Genomic DNA, 19,347 nt, shown 5'->3' with positions numbered 1-19,347 from the left:
AAAAGTTTGATTCCAGGAGGTTTTTCACACCAGGCTTTTAAAGCCCTTTAACACACATCTCCTCTGGAATAGAGGTGCTGCATTCACATGTTGGCCAGATTTACCCTGAAGTCGCTGCAAGTTTATGGGGAGCAGTTCACACACAAGAAAAATAAAATAAAAGCACAGCACATGCTTCACAGTTCTCACTCAGACTTTCTGGGTTGCAAAACAACTTGAACATAAGTGCATTTATGAATGAATGTGATGTGTTTTAGAAAACCAAAGTAACTCCATTTTACTTAGAATACCTCACTCTAACTTAAAGTAACCCCAGCCCAGCTCAGGCCAGCTCAAGGACACGGCCTCACATGATCAACGTCATTTCTCCACTAAATTGTATCTAAAGAAACTTGGTTCGCACCAGATGAATGCTCACTGTTCTTTGCTGACAGTTAAAGAAAACAGGATGTAACCAAATAAGGAGTGATCACCAGACGAACAATGAATCTTTTGCATGCGTACTAGATACTTAGTCCACCATTTTGTTGCCAAGTATACTATGTCTAGGGTGTCAACATCATTCAGATTGTCTGTATAAATGTAAGATGCACCTATAACCAATTTGTATTTCAATGCAGAGCAATAGCCCATTGATTTACCTTGCTGGCTGCAGCAGCAAATAAAATTGCCTCTAATTGATCCCCACTGAGTCTGTTTGATTGGCAAAAAGGCGGACCCAGGGACGAACTGAATGAAAATAAATAAAATATACTTGTTCCAGAAGTTTTTGTAATTTTCTGCCCTGAAACAAGCCACTTATAGGCCTTTTTAGATAGTTTTTGTTTTTAAAGCCAGCACATTTTCCAGTCTGCTTTCAATTAAATATTCAGAGATTTCTCAGTCTCGCCCCAGCCCCACCCACCCCCATATCAAAGCCCTATGGCAAGCAGATTCCTATAGGGGTGGGGGGACCCCAAAAAGGAATTCATAGCCTACCTAGCAATAGCTGTTCTGGATGGTCTGGGCAGGGGGGCTGCTGCTGCTGCTGCTGCTTTGGAGAGCTCTGCCTCCTTCCTTCCTTCCTTGCTTGGGGCCTGCCCAGTTCAGGCTTCAGGGAGGCCTACTGGGAGGCCTCTCTGGAAGCCCCGCCCACCGGCCGATCAGCTGAGAGGCGGGGAGAGAAGAGCTCTGCAGTTTGCAGGCCTTGCCAATCCTAGGCCGGAGCTGGAGGCAAGTGGCTGGGGGGCCCTGGGGCTGGGCAGGGGGGCAATGGGGTGGGGGTGGCAGGAACTGGTGTGGCGCCCCCACATCAGTGTCACCTAGGGCACGTGCCCTGCCTCCCCACCCCTAGTTCTGCCTATGCGCCTAGAGCAGCACGACTTGCATTGTGCCTGCACAGGAAGAAGTGTACAAACCAGGGCTCTTGTCTTGTTTCTGAGGTGGCCAGCCTCCTGCACAGAGTGAGAGCAGCATGACCCCGAATACTCTGCCACATCAAGATGTCCTGCCTTGCCCTGCCTGGAATGACAACCGATGGAGCTGGTGCTGCTGCTCCGTGTGTCGCTTAGGCTCTCTGGCACCCCCTATCCTGACCAGCACAGAGAAACCAGGCAACCTTTGCAGAACTTTGGGGAGGCTGCACAGTAGGGTTGCCGTGTGTTTTGTCCCCCAGTCCCGGCAGGATTCCTCTGCCTTTTAACAGCTGCAACTGGTAGAAATCTTGACGGGAACTTCTTTGCATTACTGTAGCCCTAGGTTTGATTTTATTTTTATTTTATTTTTTATTTTTTATCCTGAAAAAACAGCTAAATGTGAAAAATCCATCAGAAGATACAACATAAGTCATTGTACTCCACCGCTGACTTGCAATTTCATACAGTGACATGCCCAGAAGAGCCAGCATAGTGTAGTGTTTAGAGTGTTGGACTAGGACCAGGAAGACCCGAGTTCGAATCCCCTTTCCACCATGAAACTCACTGGGTGACTCTGGGCCAATCATATATCTCTCAGCCTAAACTACCTCACAGGGTTGTCGTGAGGATAAAAAAAGGCATGTACACCACGCTGAGCTGCTTGGAGGAAGAGCGGGATCTAAATGTCAAAATCAATTAAAATAGATTAAATAAATTTTCAAAAGATAAGGCAGCTGGGCAATGGAGAAGAGGTAGAGACCACTGTCTGCATCAGGAGCGGGGCCAGGATCAAGGGGAGGACACCTGAAAGGAGGGTGACAGAGTGTAGAGGAGCTGGTGGGAGGCGGTGGTAGCAGGCAGGTGAGACTACACCTGCAGGGGGCAGGGGGCGTACACTTGCCATCCTAGGGCATAAGTGCCGCCTGAGACTGTCACCTCACCTTGCCTCATGGGGGAGCCATCTCATCTGGATGAAGAATGCCTTAGCCCACTCTTTGCTGCTCTTGGCCTTCGTCACCATGCATGTCTGGATGGCGAGTCTCCTCCTCCACAATTCCCACCATCGTTGGAGAAGATCCCAAGCTTTAAAGCCAGTAACTTGTGTCTCTGCTCTTCCACCTAGGACTCAGAAAATGGTCTGGGAGAAACTCAGCTAAGCAGGTGAGGATCTGATCCGTCCTGTGGATGGAAACCAGTTGGAACCCCAGGTAAGAGTGGGAGAGAAGCAGGATTTTTAAAATGTGTTTTTATTTTTAAAAGGAAAAGGCCTTGCCTAGAACACCAAGCAGGTTCTTTTGAAATGCGTCCGAGAGTGCTTAATGTGCTGCAAGCTTCTGGGCTCTCTTGGCGGCCATAAGAAACTCTGAAAGACAATATCTTTCTGTTATAAGAAAAAGAGATTGGTCTGAGATATATAGGCATGTCTTAGTTTTAGTTGAGTTGAGTTTATTACTGTCAATGCATATAAAGATAGCTGTTATCCAACATCCTAACCGAGCCAAGAATCTAGAAGACTGGACAGGAAGATCTAGGCATGTCAATTTGTTGCTGAGAATGATTGAGCTAAGCTAGCTGGGTGAATGTCTAAAGAATGCTGTATCTTGGGCCTGAGAATCAATGGGACTGTTCTCATGACCAGCCTAACGCGGGCAAGGGCAGCCCAGCTGATGTTAGGCCGGGATTCCCGTGGATCCCGATGCTTCTCGCCTACCTAACCCTTCAAACCAACCCGGCTGTTAGCTCAGATTTTGCAAGCGCACCCTTAACCTGGCTGCCGGTTATTGTGTGTCTCGTTGGGCTGAGTTCAGCCCTAGGAGATACAGAATCTGACAGGCAAATCCCCCATTGCATTGTGCATGTAGTGCATTGTGGGGAATATAGATATAGATATAGATATAGATATAGATATAGATATAGATATAGATATAGATATAGATAGATATAGATATAGATATAGATATAGATATAGATATAGATATAGATATAGATATAGATATAGATAGATATAGATATAACACATTTGTGTTATATAGCAAAGATACTTCAGACACTGGCTCCTGAGTGAAGACCTCACTTCCTCCTCTTTGTTCTCCTCCTCTTCAAAACTAGATATATTCTGAAATTGTTCAAATTGGGATTTTGAGAGCAATAGAGGGAAAGGCAGAGCCAGCGTGATGTAGTGCTTAGAGTGCTGGACTAGGACTGGGGAGACCCGAGTTCTAATCCGCACTCTGCCATGAAACCAGCTGGGTAACTCTGACTTCCAGTTGGGACCGCCAATGCAGTGGCTGCCTCTCTGACAAGGGAGGACTGAGCAGGAAGAAAAAGAGGATTTTGAGGCTTCAAAATCCTCCCTTCATCATCCTAGATCAAAGGATTGATTCAAGATAACCCACGTCTTCTCATATGCTGGTAATTTGATACATGGATCGGGCTTAAGAGCACGATTTATTGTCTCAAGTTCACCAGCAGGGAAAGGGGGTCCATCTTTGCTAATCTCCTGCTCAGGAATTTTAAAGCTGCCGAGCGGACAGTCTCTTTGGCTTGGATATAATTAATGTGAAAAGTTCAAAGAAGTTCACCTCTTTAGTGACTCAGTGATTGATGAATTCTCCTGCGTTTCCGGGAAAGCCGTCGCAGATAAGCCTGTAAGTTCTCTTTTGGATTACAATTAAATAAAGGACTTTCTCTCTTTTCCCCCCCTTCTCCTTCCTTCTTCTTCTGTTTGTTAACTACTAAGATTGGAAACTTAAGTTGCTGGTTTTAATATCTGGAAAGAATTCTATCAGTGGGGATTGTTGTTCTTCAAGTTTAAAGAAGAGACGTTCTGCTGTGTGTTTTTTTTTTTTTTTTTTGATACTCCACGCTACCGTGAGAAAGTTTTGATGGCCACTGATATGCTGCAGAATTGTTTATATTTGAGTACAAGCTCAGGTTTTTACTTTCTGTTTTGAGATCAAGGACAAACATACTTGGGCAAAGGGTTTTCTTCTTTAACTCCTTCATGTCATTATGAAAGGCAGGGAGAAACCTCATCTAAGCCAGACACATCTACAAGCAAGGAAACTTTCACTTCCAGATACAAGTGCAGAGGAAGTTAAAGTAGCTGCAGCCATGGACCAGACGTTGATTGAGATGAAACAAATTTTGCAGTCAAACGCAATTGCCTGGCATCAAATGCCACCGACCTCAAACAGGTCATTTCTGATGTAACCCAAATGAAGCAAAATATGGCTGAGATAAATGATAGGACCTCAAATATTGATGAGACTGTCAAAAAATTGGCACAGGACAATAAAGAATTTAAATTAAGGGTTGATGTTGTAGAAAAAGATGTGCAATCACTGAAAGATGACAGAGAAAAATTACTGGATCAAATGGCTTTGTTAGAATTCAGACAAAAAGAGAGATTTTTACGGTTCAGAGGAATTCCTGAAATTCCTAATGAGAACATTAGGAAATTACTTGGAGTGGAACTTGCATCACTTTTGGGAATTACGGTTGATGAGATGGATGCCCAGATTGACACAGCCTTTTGTGTAAACTCGGATTTTGCAACAAGAAATAAATTAATCAAAGACTGCATAGTACATTTCCCCACCAAATCAATAGCAGAGAGAATCATTCAGGCTCACTTTACTACAACCTTAACAATTCAAACTCATCAGATAAAATTTTTGAAAGAGATTCCAGCCAGAATTCTAAGAAAACGTAAGGATTACAAATTTCTGGTTGATGCATTAAATGCTAAAGGAATACGTTTTAGATGGGAATTACCAGAGGGAATCTCCTTCTTCTACAAGAGCAAGAGGAATAGATTCACTGAGCTCCTGAAAGCACAAGAATTCTGGCGGAAATACAAAAAAGACTTATCTTCTGAACATTCTGCTTCATAAACATATAACTTAAGTCACTCTATATGGATTATAAACGAACTTACAGATTTTTATCTTGGAATATAAATGGTCTGAATTCAAAAATTAAGAGAAACAGGGTTTTCCACTTTCTTAAGAAACAAAATCTGGATATAGTGTGTTTACAAGAGACTCATATTAGAAAACATGATCGGAAATTTTTGGTAAATAGAGCCCTGGGACAAGAATTTGTTTCTTTAGATAAGAAAAAAAAAGAGGAGTAGTATTTTATGTCAAACAACAATTTGAACCTAAATTGATTTTTAAAGATGAAGAAGGTAGGATATTAGCATTGGAAGTTTTAATATCTGGAATTAAAACAGTGATAATTGGAATCTATGCCCCTAATGGAAGGAAAGTTGAATTTTATAACTATTTGGATCAAAAGATGGCAGATCTATCAAATGCTAATTTGCTTTTATTGGGAGATTTTAATGGAGTTGTCTCGACAGTTTTGGACAGAAAATCTGATTTATCGGAAAAGAATTTACAAGGTAAACTTCCTAAAGCATTTTTTGAATTAGTAGATCATATGGATCTCTATGATCTATGGAGAATTAAAAATTCAAATGCAAAAGAATATACCTACTTTTTGGAAAGATATCAGTCACATTCCAGGATAGATATGGTCTGGACATCCCAAACCATTATAACTCATATGAAAACAATGGACATTCTACCTAGGACATTTTCAGATCATAATCCGATTTGTTTTGCATTGAAGAAGGAAGGAGCGACCTCATTTAGGTGGAGACTGAATCAATATCTTTTGAAAAAACCAGATGTGGTTGAGAAAGCCAAAAAGAAGTTAAAGGATTATTTTGAATTGAATTTAAATCAAGGATTGGATAACAAAATTGTTTGGGATGCAAGCAAAGCGGTTATGAGAGGTTTTTTCATACAGCAAAATGCATATTATAAAAAACAAAGAGGATTGAAAAGAGAGGTACTACTGATGCAGATTTCCAAAAAGGAAAGAGAATTGATATGGACTAATGATAAGAAGAAGATCTCTCAAGCTATTAAGATCTTACAACAACAACGCTCTATGCTAATAGCAAATGAACTTGAGCAAAATCTGAAGTATATCAAGCAAAGATCATTTGAATTTGCAAATAAACCAGGCAAGTTGCTGGCTTGGAAAATTAGACTTGAGAGGAAGAAATTTTTTTTATCTAAAATATTAACTAAAAATGGGCTCTCTTATAATGGAAAGGAAATAAGGATGGAATTTTTAAAATATTACTCGGAATTATATCAAGGCAAAATAGTAGAAGATAAAAAAATTAAGCAGTTTCTTAGAACTAAAAATATTCCAAAACTTTCTCTTCAACAAATAGAAATCATGAATGCTCCAATAACAGTTATGGAAATAATAGAAGCAATAAATCAAGCTAAATCCAACAAGGCCCCTGGGCCAGATGGACTCTCAGCTTTGTATTACAAGTCACTCAAAGATCAAATTTTACAACCTCTTCAATGGACTATGAATGACATTTTACAAAAAGGGATTATGCCAGATTCGTGGAAATATGCAAATATTACAATAATCCCAAAGCCAGATCAAGACTTAACATTAGTCAAAAATTATAGGCCAATATCACTTTTAAATAATGATTATAAACTTTTTGCTGCGGTTTTGGCAAGAAGACTGAAAGTGGTACTACGAGACTTTATTCATGAGGATCAAGCTGGCTTTTTGCCAAAGAGACAACTGAGAGACAATGTTAGAACAGTTTTGAATGTATTGGAGTATTATGAAAAACATAATGAAAAACAGATGGCGATGATTTTTTTGGATGCAGAGAAAGCTTTTGACAATATTTCATGGCAGTTTATGTGGGGTTTATTAGAGGAAATAACGGCCGGTGAACATTTCATTAGAGCAATTAAAACTATCTACTCGGAACAATATGCCAAGATTATTGTAAATGGAGAATTATCAGACAATTGTAGAATACAAAAAGGGACTAGACAAGGTTGTCCACTTTCTCCATTGCTTTTTATATTGGTTTTAGAAGTGCTTTGTAGATCTGTTTGGGAAGATGATGAATTACATGGTCCCAAAATCGGGAGACAAGAATACAAACTGAGAGCCTTTGCAGACGACGTTGTGTTATTTTTAGAGAATCCAATCGATAAGATTGAAAGACTTTTGGACAAGATACAGCAATTTGGCCAGTTGGCAGGATTTTACATAAACAAGACTAAAACTAAGGTTCTGACTAAAAATATTGATCAGGAAAGTAAAGATAGATTTGGTGAAATAAGTGAGTTAAAAGTGGAGAAGAAAGTGAAATATTTGGGAGTTTGGTTAACAAATAATAACTCTGTGCTGTTTTCAAATAATTATGTTCAAACATGGAACTCAATGAAAAGAGATTTGCAAAGATGGTCTAAAATGAATTTATCTTTGATGGGAAGAATTTCAGTGGTGAAGATGAATGTTTTGCCTAAAATGTTATTTCTCTTTCAGACTATTCCTATAATTAATAACTTGACTTGTTTTAGGCAATGGCAGAAGGATATAGCTAAATTTGTTTGGCAGGGGAAAAGACCAAGAATAAATTTTAAGAATTTAACAGATGCAAAGGAAAGGGGTGGTCTTACCTTGCCAGACTTAAGGTTGTATTTTGATGCTGTATGTTTGACATGGCTAAAGGAATGGATAACATTGAGAAACCCTAGAGTCCTTGATCTGGAGGGATTTGATAGAAGGTTTGGATGGCATGCTTATCTATGGTATGAAAAAACTAAAGCACATAAAGATTTTTTGAATCACTGTGTAAGAAGGAGTTTAATGAGGGTATGGTTAAAATATAAAAATTGGTTGGAACCAAAAACTCCGTTATGGATATCCCCGATTGAAGCTTTATCACGTAAAGAAGTAAATATGCAGATGTCTGGGGGTACATATAGAGATCTGTTGTATTTTCAGGGAAACGATTGTAAGTTAAAATCTTTAACTGAATTACAAAACTTGGTTAGAGATTGGTTTCAGTACTATCAGTTAAATGAGGTGTATAAGAAAGACCCTAAAGTTGGATTTGAAGATCAGATTTCGAATTTTGAGAAGGGATTATGTCAAGACGATGAAAAATTAATCTCTAAAATGTATAAATTACGACTTTTGGAGGAGACTAGAGAGGAATTGGTTAAAACAACTATGATAAAATGGGCTCAAGATGTTGGACTTAATATAGAAATGGCAGCGTGGGAGAAGCTATGGAAAAGTGATTTAAAATTTACTGCTTGTTATGCTTTGAAGGAAAATTATTACAAAACGATGTATAGATGGTATCTAACGCCTAAAAAACTGGCATTAATGTATAAAAATGTTTCAAATAAATGTTGGAAGTGTGGGCATACTGAAGGTACTTTTTTTCATATGTGGTGGACCTGTGGGAGGGCCAGGGCCTATTGGGACATGATATATAATGAATTGAAGAAGATATTTAAAGTGACATTCCCTAAGAAGCCAGAATTCTTCCTGCTAGGAATAACACAAGGAGCAATTTCTACAAATAATTTAACTTTTTTTATGTATGCTTCTACGGCGGCCAGAATATTATATGCACAGAAATGGAAGACTAACGAACTGCCTTCAAAAGAAGATTGGCTGATAAAAACTTTAGAATATGCAGAAATGGCAAAACTTACAACACTGATCAGAGACCAAAGTTTAGAACGCTTCAAGGAAGATTGGAAACCTTTTTTGGTTTATTTAAAGAATTATTTTCCTACTATGGATCTTACAGCAGGATTTGAAATTTGAAATGCAGGTTGGGCAGATTAATGGTGGTGGAAGGTTTAAATTTGTGTTTTTCCTTTTTAATTAATATTACAATAAGGGTAAAATTTATAGTTGGTATCACGAAAAGAGGTGCGCGGGAAGTCAACTTGTAACTGTGTTTATTATGATTGTTATGGTTACTATTATTGTTAAAAGTTAATTAAAAAAATTGAAATGAAAAAAGAAAGAAAGAAACTAGCTGGGTAACTCTAAGCCAGTCACTTCTCTCTCAGCGTAACCTACTTCACAGGGTTGTTGTGAAAGAGAAACTCAAGTATGTAGTTCACCGTTCTGGGCTCCTTGGAGGAAGAGCGGGATATAAGTGTAGTAGTAGTAGTAGTAGTAGTAATAATAATAATAATAATAATAATAATAATAATAGAAGTCCCACTACTTCCATCCATCCCATGCTTCCTTTCCAAACCTCATCCCCCTCAAGGTACTCTGTGAGGCAGTTCTCATGGCTCTGATTAGAACAGACATATGTTTCTACCTGCCTGGGTAAACTGCTGGGCATGCGAGCTGGGTAGGAAGGCACTCTCTGGCTCAGCTCCTCACCCCCAGAAATCACTTCTCTCTCTCCAGCCTTTCCCTTGTACACAATCCTAAAACAGGAGCATTGTGTGAACTGCCTTTATATCTCAACGTTTTGCAGGTCACCATGAGTGACTAGGAATATTTCCGGCAACAATACTGTAGGCGAGCACAAAATGAGAGACTCCTCTCAACTCCTGAGTTCTCCACACACTGGGAATTTGGAGGGAGGAGGAGTCTGGCTTTGTGCTGGGCAAGCAGACATCCCTGGGGAGGAAGTTGGCAACTATGAAGAGTTGGCTACCAAAGCCAATCCACATCCGGAGACCCAATACATTTATAGTGGAGAGCTGCTTACATATTAGATCAAACTAGTTCATCACTTCTCCGAGGTAGTGAATTCCCAGACCATTTGGTTATAGAAGTGATTAGCAATTGGCAGACTTCTGTCTACGCTCAGCACACAATGAGCTACTGGCTTGCTCTCTCACCTACCCATGAAGGGAAGTCATGACACTTAAATGAAGCATACCTGCAGACTTGGTATGAAAGCTTCTTTTCACTGAAATGACAGTGAAAACAGCAGGTCATCCTTACCGTGATGAGGCAACTAGACCAGCCATTGAAGCCAAGATAGTGATTGGCTACGTTTTGCCATTTGTAGCTGTGCAGACTTGCTGTGGAAAGGGCCTCTCTCTGGTACAGATGGAGACCTGGATATGAATTAAAAAAGAACTCTCTGTATATAGAACAGGGGTTCCCAACAGGGGGTACTAGTACCCCTAGTGGTACTTGAAGGGCTCTCGGGGCTATGCAGAGACCTCCTGCCACGCGATGTGTTCCTCATCTGAGGACTGCCGGCTGGAAGCCAACATGTTCTCAGTGATGTATCTATTGTAGAAGGGGAGGGAGGAGGGTGAAGCCTCTCTTCCTGTGCTTCTGACTGGCTGGCTACGTGCGGAAGCATAGCGTACCCCTTCACTCATCCTGACCGACGGAATATCAGCGCCAAGTTTGAGTAACTGAGTCTGGATGTAAAGCCAGTGACTGGAGTAAGCTGTTTCATAACTGTAACCTTTAGATTTGTGTGTGCATAGATACACAATAAGCTGCGCTACACTGATGACACCACTCTGAGAGCTGAGAATGGGGCTCTAGTAATGAAAGTGAAGGAGCACAGTGAAAAAATGGGACTACAATTACATGTAAAGAAGACTAAACTAAAGACAAGAAAGGGGTACAGCAACCAGCCTCAGAATAGATACTGAAGACACTGAAGTGGTGGATAGCTTCTCCCTTTTAGGATCGACTGACAACAGTAAAGGATCCAGCAGTCAAGAAATACGCCGCAGACAAGCACTTGGTAGGGTTGCAATGAAGGCCTCAGAAAGGATATTTAGATACCGTGAGGAGTCTACACCTACAAAGATTAGAATCGTTTGGACAATGGTTTCCCCCATGACATTCTATGGATGTGAAAGGAGGACTTTGAAGAAACAAGATAGAAAAAGCATTGACGCTTTTGAACTTTGGTGCGGGAGTAGACTCTTGAGGACACCATGGTCAGCCAGGAAAACAAACCAATGGATCATAGAACAAATCAATCTAGAATTTTCACTCGAGGCACAAATGACGAGACTCAAACTACCGTACTTCAGACAGATTACTTGAAGACCCAGCTCCCTTGAGAAGTCTATAATTCTGGGGGGAGTTGAAGGAAAGAGAAGAGGACAACCAGCAACAAGGTGGATGGACTCGCTTATGACAGCAATGAATGCATCACTGAGAGACCTGAGAGATCACCCTGGAGAGAATCTATCTATGTGGTTGCTAAGAGGTGACACCGACTTGATGGCACTTAATCCATCCATCCATCCATCCATCAATACACACACACACACACAGACACACACACACAGACACAGACAATCTCTACAGGGTATCTGAATTGAAGGACTGGTCTGTGAGCAGAAAAGGTATGCTTGTTTTTAAAAAGGTTGGGAATCCTGTATTAGAAGATTTGCACAAACTTCTTCTCCCAGGGGTAGGGATGGAAGGTGAGCTTGAATCCTGCCTGGAACATGGCATGGATGTGGGTGTGCTTGGGCACACCCATCGGAGATGCTTTGCTTGCATGATTGGAGCTACTGGAGTGTGGCTCCATCTTGTGCTACAGAGGTCATATGAGGCATTACATCAAAGCTGTGTTTGGATCCAGCAGGCCAACCACTCCTCGGCCAGAAGTCTATGTGCTCCCTGATTCTACCGTTGCATTGCACAAGCACAGTATTTTGAAAGAAATTCAATGTCCTGAGACGTTTTCTTCTAAAAGAAATCTACCGTCCTCAAGGCTGTAATGATGGTCTTGAAAGGTGTGTCTAGTACCTGGTGAAATCTCAGAAGTGTGGGGAGGAAACTGGGGGTGCTGAATAGTAGAGGCTGACAGGGATGCTGGGTGTTATTTCTGTTTTTAAGTGCTTTTGTTTTGCATCTGAAGATTGGATTGTAGATTAAATTTTCTGTAATTTGAAATGGTAGACTAGGTAGAGAGGCAGGTGGCCAAATGATAAAGAGACCATTTTCATCATCTTAACACAAATGTAAGAATTGCTCTGCTGGGTTGCATAGATGCATCTAGTCCAGTATCCTGTTTCCAACAGTGATCAGCCAGATGATTCACGAAAGCCCACAAGCAGGACATTAAGACCGCAGGCCTGCCCTGTTGTTTGTCCCCAGGACTTGCTATTCAGACTCATCCGGGGAGATATTACTCAATGGCTTTCACTTTTATACAGTTGGAGCTGTACCTGGGGCAGGCTGTGGCAGATGCAAAGGTGGCCTGGGTGCTTGTTGCTACCTCTCTACACGCATCCTCGAAGCTGCTTCCACCGCTCAAACAATATGCTATGGCAGTTTTGATTCAATTCGGCTGCTGCAGTCTGCTGAAAATTAACATCTATCTCTCTCCGATACGGAGGAAGCCTCAGGCTTCCAGTCCCGAGGCAGACGGGCTCCCTCTTATCCGTCTTTCAAAGGACCAAAGGTCAAGTTATACAGGTCTCTGCTTGAGTCTAATGACCACCAGACTTAATCTCTGCATTCTGAAGGATTCGCTTGAAAATGACCACCTTTCCAGCTTCACTTATCTGGCCGGCTCTGGGATGTGTCTGATTGACTACTTTATCGTCTCAGGGAACCTTCTCCCTCTGGTGGATGGTTTTGAGGTTGTCCCCAAATTTGACAGTGATCATCTCCCCATCTCCCTCCTTCTAAAGCCTTTCATCTATCAGTCCCTTATGGAGAACCATGATCATCCCACCATATCCTTGGCGGGAGGAGCATATTGCCGTGCTAAATGGTCTCCACAACTGGATCAAGCACTAAGTGAGCTATTCGCCTCTGACCACCTGAGCGTATTCAATCATCCTCACTAACTAATGACCCTACTTCTCCACCTTTGGTGTCCTACAATGCCCTCGTCCAGGAATAACAGCAGCTCCTCTCTCGCAAGATCTGTCAGCTACGTGCACAGTGCCAACAGGCCTCCAAGCAGTGGTTGGATAAGGACTGTGCTAAAGCCCCAAAAGCCCATCCCTACACCTATCAAATCTATAAAGCTAGTTCTGGACAGTTGGCCGCACAGAATCTCCATCTGCAGAAAAGACAGCACAAACTTCTGCTGCTTCGTAAGAAAAGAGATGCCATGAAAGATGCCTGGATTAGTCTCATTCAGGCCATTAGAGCCAAAGATTCTGCCATGTTCTGGCTTCTTTACAAAGCACTCTCCCACTTATGATCCAAATCACCTGGACTGTCATCTTCATCCAGAGATCTGGGAGAACTATTTTCATGACCTATACAAAGAGCCTGCTGCTGTTTGCAGAAACTCCACCTGTGCCATTGAAGACACTCCAGCGTGGGCACCAGTGTCAACCTCTAAGATTCACAGTCTAGTCACCCAATTAAGACTGGGGAAGGCTCCAGGCGAGGACCTTATTCCACCAGAGGCCGTAAAAAATAAGCTAGACTGGTGGGCCCCTGTCCTGGCTATGCACTTCACCAATGTTGACACGAGTGCCCAAATTCCCAAGGACTGGGGGGGCAGTGATCATTGCCTTATATTTAAAAGGGGCAAGAAGGATGACCCTGCCAATTACAGACCCGTCACTTTGCTCAATACCATCAGCAAACCTAATGCGAGACACCTATCCGGGAAGCTTAAAGATGGATTGGAACAGGAAAATCTTCTTGCTGAGGAACAAGCGGGCTTTAGGGAAGGGTGTTCCACCATCGACCAGTGCCTAGTTCTACAGCACCTTATCGGGAAATACGCTTCCTGCCGGGTGACCTCCCTCTATGCTGCCTTCATCGACCTTAAGGCAGCATTCGACTCCATCTCACGAGTCAAATGAAGGGAGAAGCTGGAAGCCTCCTCCATTGACCGGCGCCTGCTATAACTTCATCGCACCCTGCACGCGAACACATCACTCCAGGTGAGATGTAGCCCCCAAGGCCACCTCACAAGAGCTGAAGGGCATCAAACAAGGATGCATTCTGGCTCCACTCCCCTTCGACTTCTACATTAACTCTATGATGGGCCAGCTCAGCAACCCAGATTTTCACCCTCCAAAGCACGCTGGGAGATACATTGCCATCCTGTTCTACGTGGCTGATGCAGCCATCCTCTCAAGGACCCCCCATTGGCCTTAGAAGAAGACTGAGGGCCCTGATGCTGCACTGCAGGGAGAACTGCCTGGAAATCAATGATCACAAAACTAAAATGATGGCCTTTGTCAGGAGGCCCAAGATCCACTCTTGGCACATTGAGGGGCATAAGATTGAGCAAGCTGCACGCTTCAAAGACTTGGGAGTAGTTTTCCATTCTGGTGGCTCTAGGAAAGGCCATGAAGAACACCTGGCTTTAAATGTCCAGAGAAGTGCCTCTGCCATTCTCAAATGCCTGCCGACAAGAGGAGGCCATTATGTATCCGCGGCCCTTGAACTGTTCACAGCCAAGTCACTAGCTAGCTTCTCGATGGTGCCCAATTGGGCCCCTTCCCCAACATTGTGGCTCTGGAACTTGTACAGTCTAAATTCCTGCGGGCAGCGCTCCAAGTACCGAGATGTGTCTCCAGTGCCACTCTGTTATGCTCAAGTTAGTCACTCAGTGGGCCAGAAACTGGGAAGAAACAAAGCCCTGGTAACAGACAGTCTATTACTGACTTGGCATCAGAAAGTCCTATACAACTAGCACGAGAAAGCATGTTTCATGTTTAGCATGTGCCAGGCTCTCCTTTTGACCCTGTGGCAGCAGGGCAAGTCAAGGCATGGCGCTAGGGGATAACTCTGAGGGACAAATTACTCTGCCAGTGGTCAGAGGTGTTGTGAACACTTGATACCTCTAAGGCAGACCTGCTCAACTTAGGCCCCCCAGCTGTTTTGGGATGACAACTCTCATAATCCACAGGCACAGTAGCCAATAGACAGGGATTATGGGAGTTGGAAGCCAATATCTGCAGGAGGACCAGAGTTGAGCATCCCTGATCTAAAGTCAGCTTACTTCTCCGGGACTTTCTCCCTGCCAAGTAGGAGCAGACCCAGGTTCTTGCTCACCTGAGGAAAGCTATGACAGCCTCACACCTTCCACAGCATTTAAATGGGCACAGATTGAGGAGACTGTTTCCTAGTTGGCAGCCTTTTCTCATTACCTTGGCCACCTTTCTGCTGGAAGTGAAGAACTTTGCACAGTCTCTTGTCTCAAAGACAGTGGAGGACAGACTAGTGAGTCAGAGGGCTAGAGGGTCAAGACACTGGTCATCCCTTCTCTAACGCTCTGACACTATCCCATTGGAATGTAGATTGCTACTCTCAGGGACACTTCTTTCCTTCCAGCCACTTCCTTCCTCTCCCCCTTCTCTTCCTTTTCCTTCTACCTTGGAACATGTAAGCTCCTCTCCCTGCACCATGTGTGCAGAGATGCAGAATCCATCTGTATCCAGCTAGCTAGCTAGATTAGAGAGCCTAACTCCTCACTTTCCTATCTAGAATGGAGTTCTTTAATAAATGGCTTTTATATTGATTTGAAACTATGAACTGGCTCCAAGTTACTTTACTCTTAGCATACATGCATGCCTAACCAAATTCCGCTGTGTTGTGCCTCTGTGCACTCTGCTGTAATGAAAAAGGGATTCTCTTACCAGAGAGAATTCCCAACACTTTCAAGACTGGCAACTGGGGGCTGGGCAAGAAACTTCTGCCACCAAGCAGCCTCCTCCCCTTAGGCCCGTACACCAAAGCCTTTCACAAGTTACTACCAGAGGCAGTGGTTGGAGGGATCAGTGGGGGGCCTGCAGCAGAGGCAGCGAAAGGTGGGTGAGCAAGTCCTCAGGCGGATCTGCCCCTGCTGCTGCTAGAGTTATGCTGCTAGAGTTATGATTGTCAAGTAACCGAGGGACAGGAGTATTCTTCCTGCCCTAGAGGCACGAACGGTGCACAGGTCTCCCCATTTCAGAGCAGGAACCAGAATGCCCTACAAAACCTCCGAAGCTTCCAAATGTTGTTCTGTACATAAGCAGAACTCTTGCTGCAGAGACCATGGAGGAGAAGAAGAGGTGTGTCTTTCAGAATAATGTGTTTTTAATTATAATAATAATAACAGTAACAATAACAATAATAGAAATAATAATAATATACAAAAATAATCATATTTACAAAAAAAACAAAGGTTGGTGTTTTACAGATCACCTTCCTCCCCGCTCAGTAGCGCTTCTTCAGTCTTCGCTTTCTCCCCCCTCGCTTCCTGCACCCGAACTTCTGAAAATATGAAGTAGATAAAATCATTAAATTAAAATGCACTCAGTAAATTGGGTTTCCCCCAGTGAATCTGGGAGACATTTCTTTGTTGCCATTACAATGGCAAACTAGAAACTGTGGTCTGGTTTTCACAATTGCTTTTCCATAACCTTCAAACCTTGCTTTGTGGTTTGCCAGCACAGCCCAATTCTGGCTCTCACAGATCTTTGACAGGATTGCAGGTACACAGACAAGGTGTCTTGCAGCATTCCCGCTCTAAACCTGGTCTCCTACGGACTGAAATTACTGCAAAACCGTAATTCCTCATAGTGGGCTGGTTTATACAATTCTAATTCGAGTACGAGACGTGCCACGAAGTCTTGTGCCTAAAAGCAAGATCTGCTCATGAGCAATCCAAGGGTTTGCTGCCCACGCCGTAGGGCTAGAGGCAGGAACTCTGGCCATGGACAGGAACTGTCTGTGACTTCCACTGCGCAATGAGAAGTCAAGACTTCCCCAGCCATGGTGCTCTGACTCTCAGACATGCTCTGAGCAAACTGCATGCTTGATCCAAAAGCTCTTGTCTCCAGCCAACAGCTTTTCTCCTTCAGCTGAAAGATCCACTGCTCTCAAGCCTCTGATCCTGGTAATATCCTGCCTCTCCAAGCCTTGGATCCTTCCATCCTTTCCCCTTCTTCTCCTTTCCCCTCGTCCCTCTACTAATTCCTGATCTCCCCAAACCATGCCAGTCCTCAGCCTTCCTTACCCCCCCCCCTTTTTCCATCTCTATCTGAGTTGTATTAGGCTCTAGGAAGATTTAATACACACACATGTGTTAGTTAGGAACACTGGGTGAATATTGTTGCTGGTTAGGGTTGAAATACTGTTAGTAATATTGATAGAATGTTCTGCTTTCTGCTCAGTTAGATTGATGTTGTTATTCTTTTATACTCAATAAAGCCCATTGAATCATTTAGGTTTGGTTTGATCTCCTTTCTTCCTTCCGTCCAGATCCTACATGGTCACTATATAAAAGAACTTGGTCACTTGGTGACACTATGAGACAGGCCTCATTTTGTATGCTAGCTAATGAGCATATTCAGTATATAAATCAGGCCTGGACCACAACAGGAGGAAGCAGAACACAGTGCTACAATCCAAAAGGAAAAAAGAAAGCGTTGCAGAGCATCTATAAGTGTCAAAAGTTGCATGCTGAGAACGGTTAGTTGCACTAACAGCACTACAGTGGAACAGAGAGGCAAATCAACATTATGCAATAGATGCAGGTACCAGTCACCTCAACTGTTTTGCTTTTTTAATTAAAATCAGCTAGTGAAAAACTATACGTCTGAGCAAAGGGACAAAAAGCAAAGGATCATGATATTTTCCCCCAGCAGTTATTTTTTTCCTCCTTAATGTTGCCCTCTCAAGGCTCCTTTTCCATCCATGTGAGAAAAAAGCAGCCAGAGGTAAAAACACTCCACCCATTTCTCTGCTGAAACTCGCAACTGCCAGTGGCCATGTGTAATTCGAATCACAACCACCCACACCCGAGAGAGTATTACATGTGTCTGTTGTAGAAGGCACATCTTAGCCCTGAGACTGCTTCTACAGCTAATCTGTGGAATGAAGAAGAAAAAAGCCCACTAGCATCACTAAAGATGAACCATGAACACTACTGGCATAAGAGTTATGCCTTCTACAAAATAATTCAAAGCAATTTATTTCGGCAAATCCCTATTCCACGAAAGCAGACAGCAAAGCTATTACCCATGAGCTGCTGGAAGGGCAAACCAGCTCAGCTAAGTACCTACTCTCTTCCGCACCCCTCCCCTCTAACCCCCTCCAACAACAGAGCACAGAGAAAAGCCCACCCAAAGAAAGGAAGATTGGATTTGAGCTGGATGGTGAGAGGGGTTGCCTGCAAAATTTTGTTTACTGAATAAGAAGCACACCTTGGAGTGAAGAGGTGCTTTCACGCAGCAAGCCTACCCTGAAATGCGACAGAAGAGCTCCCTCCAGCTCTTTAGAGCTCTAGGCCATGCCCTTTTGCATGTGAAGTATCACATGATGACATCACACGCAAAGGGGTGTGGCCTTGAGCTCTAAAGAGTTGAAGAGAGCTCTTCAGTCTCATTTCAGGGCAGGCTTGCTGCCTGAAAGCATCTATTTTCCCCCTCTGGAGGAAGAGAAAGGGGAATAGATGCTTTAAGGCAGCAAACGCTCCCTAAAAATAATCGGAAAGTCAGTGCTCTGGGGGGGTAGGGGCGGGGGCGCAGGCTCTCCGCCGGGACTCAGATTTCTGTTGTGCGACTTGCGCGGCTGCGTGAGTGGTGGTGGCAGCAGGCACCCAGCAGCGGGGGATTTTCCAAAACAAACCAACCAACCCTGAAAAAAACACACACAACTGTGGTGGTTGGGTGCGGGGCATGGCAAGCACTTGGCGCTCCCCTGCAACTGGCGCCTAGGGCACGTGCCCTGCCTGCCCCACCCTGATTACGTGTCTGCATGGCCCATTCAGTCAGCGAGTGCTTTCTGCGCCGGCCCAGTAGGGTTCTTCCTTCCTCTCCCTGTCAAGCAAGGCAAAGAAGCCCCCAGCTGGGCCAACACAGAATGCACTCTCCAGTTGGATGCGCCACACATGCTGCTCAGCCCCAGAAATGCCTCCTGCATTGGTGTCCTGACACAGGGTGGAAGGGGTATGGCCGGCAGGGGACAGCACAGCCGGGAAAAGCCTGCCATCAGAGGAGGAGGCAGCGGCAGTAGCAGTATGTGTGTAGGGAGACCCAGTGCTGGCAGAGGAGACCTCGTTGGGTGGCGGGGGGTCCGGCCTGGCAGCATTGGCAGGAAAAAGGCAGGCACCTGCCTGTCCAGGGTTGCTGCCAGCCATCCTACGCCCCGGAAAGAGACTGGGAGTGGG

Source organism: Hemicordylus capensis, chromosome 6 (assembly GCF_027244095.1).
Source record: "Hemicordylus capensis ecotype Gifberg chromosome 6, rHemCap1.1.pri, whole genome shotgun sequence".
Lineage (NCBI taxonomy): Eukaryota > Metazoa > Chordata > Lepidosauria > Squamata > Cordylidae > Hemicordylus > Hemicordylus capensis.
Note: the sequence above shows the minus strand (reverse complement) of the source record.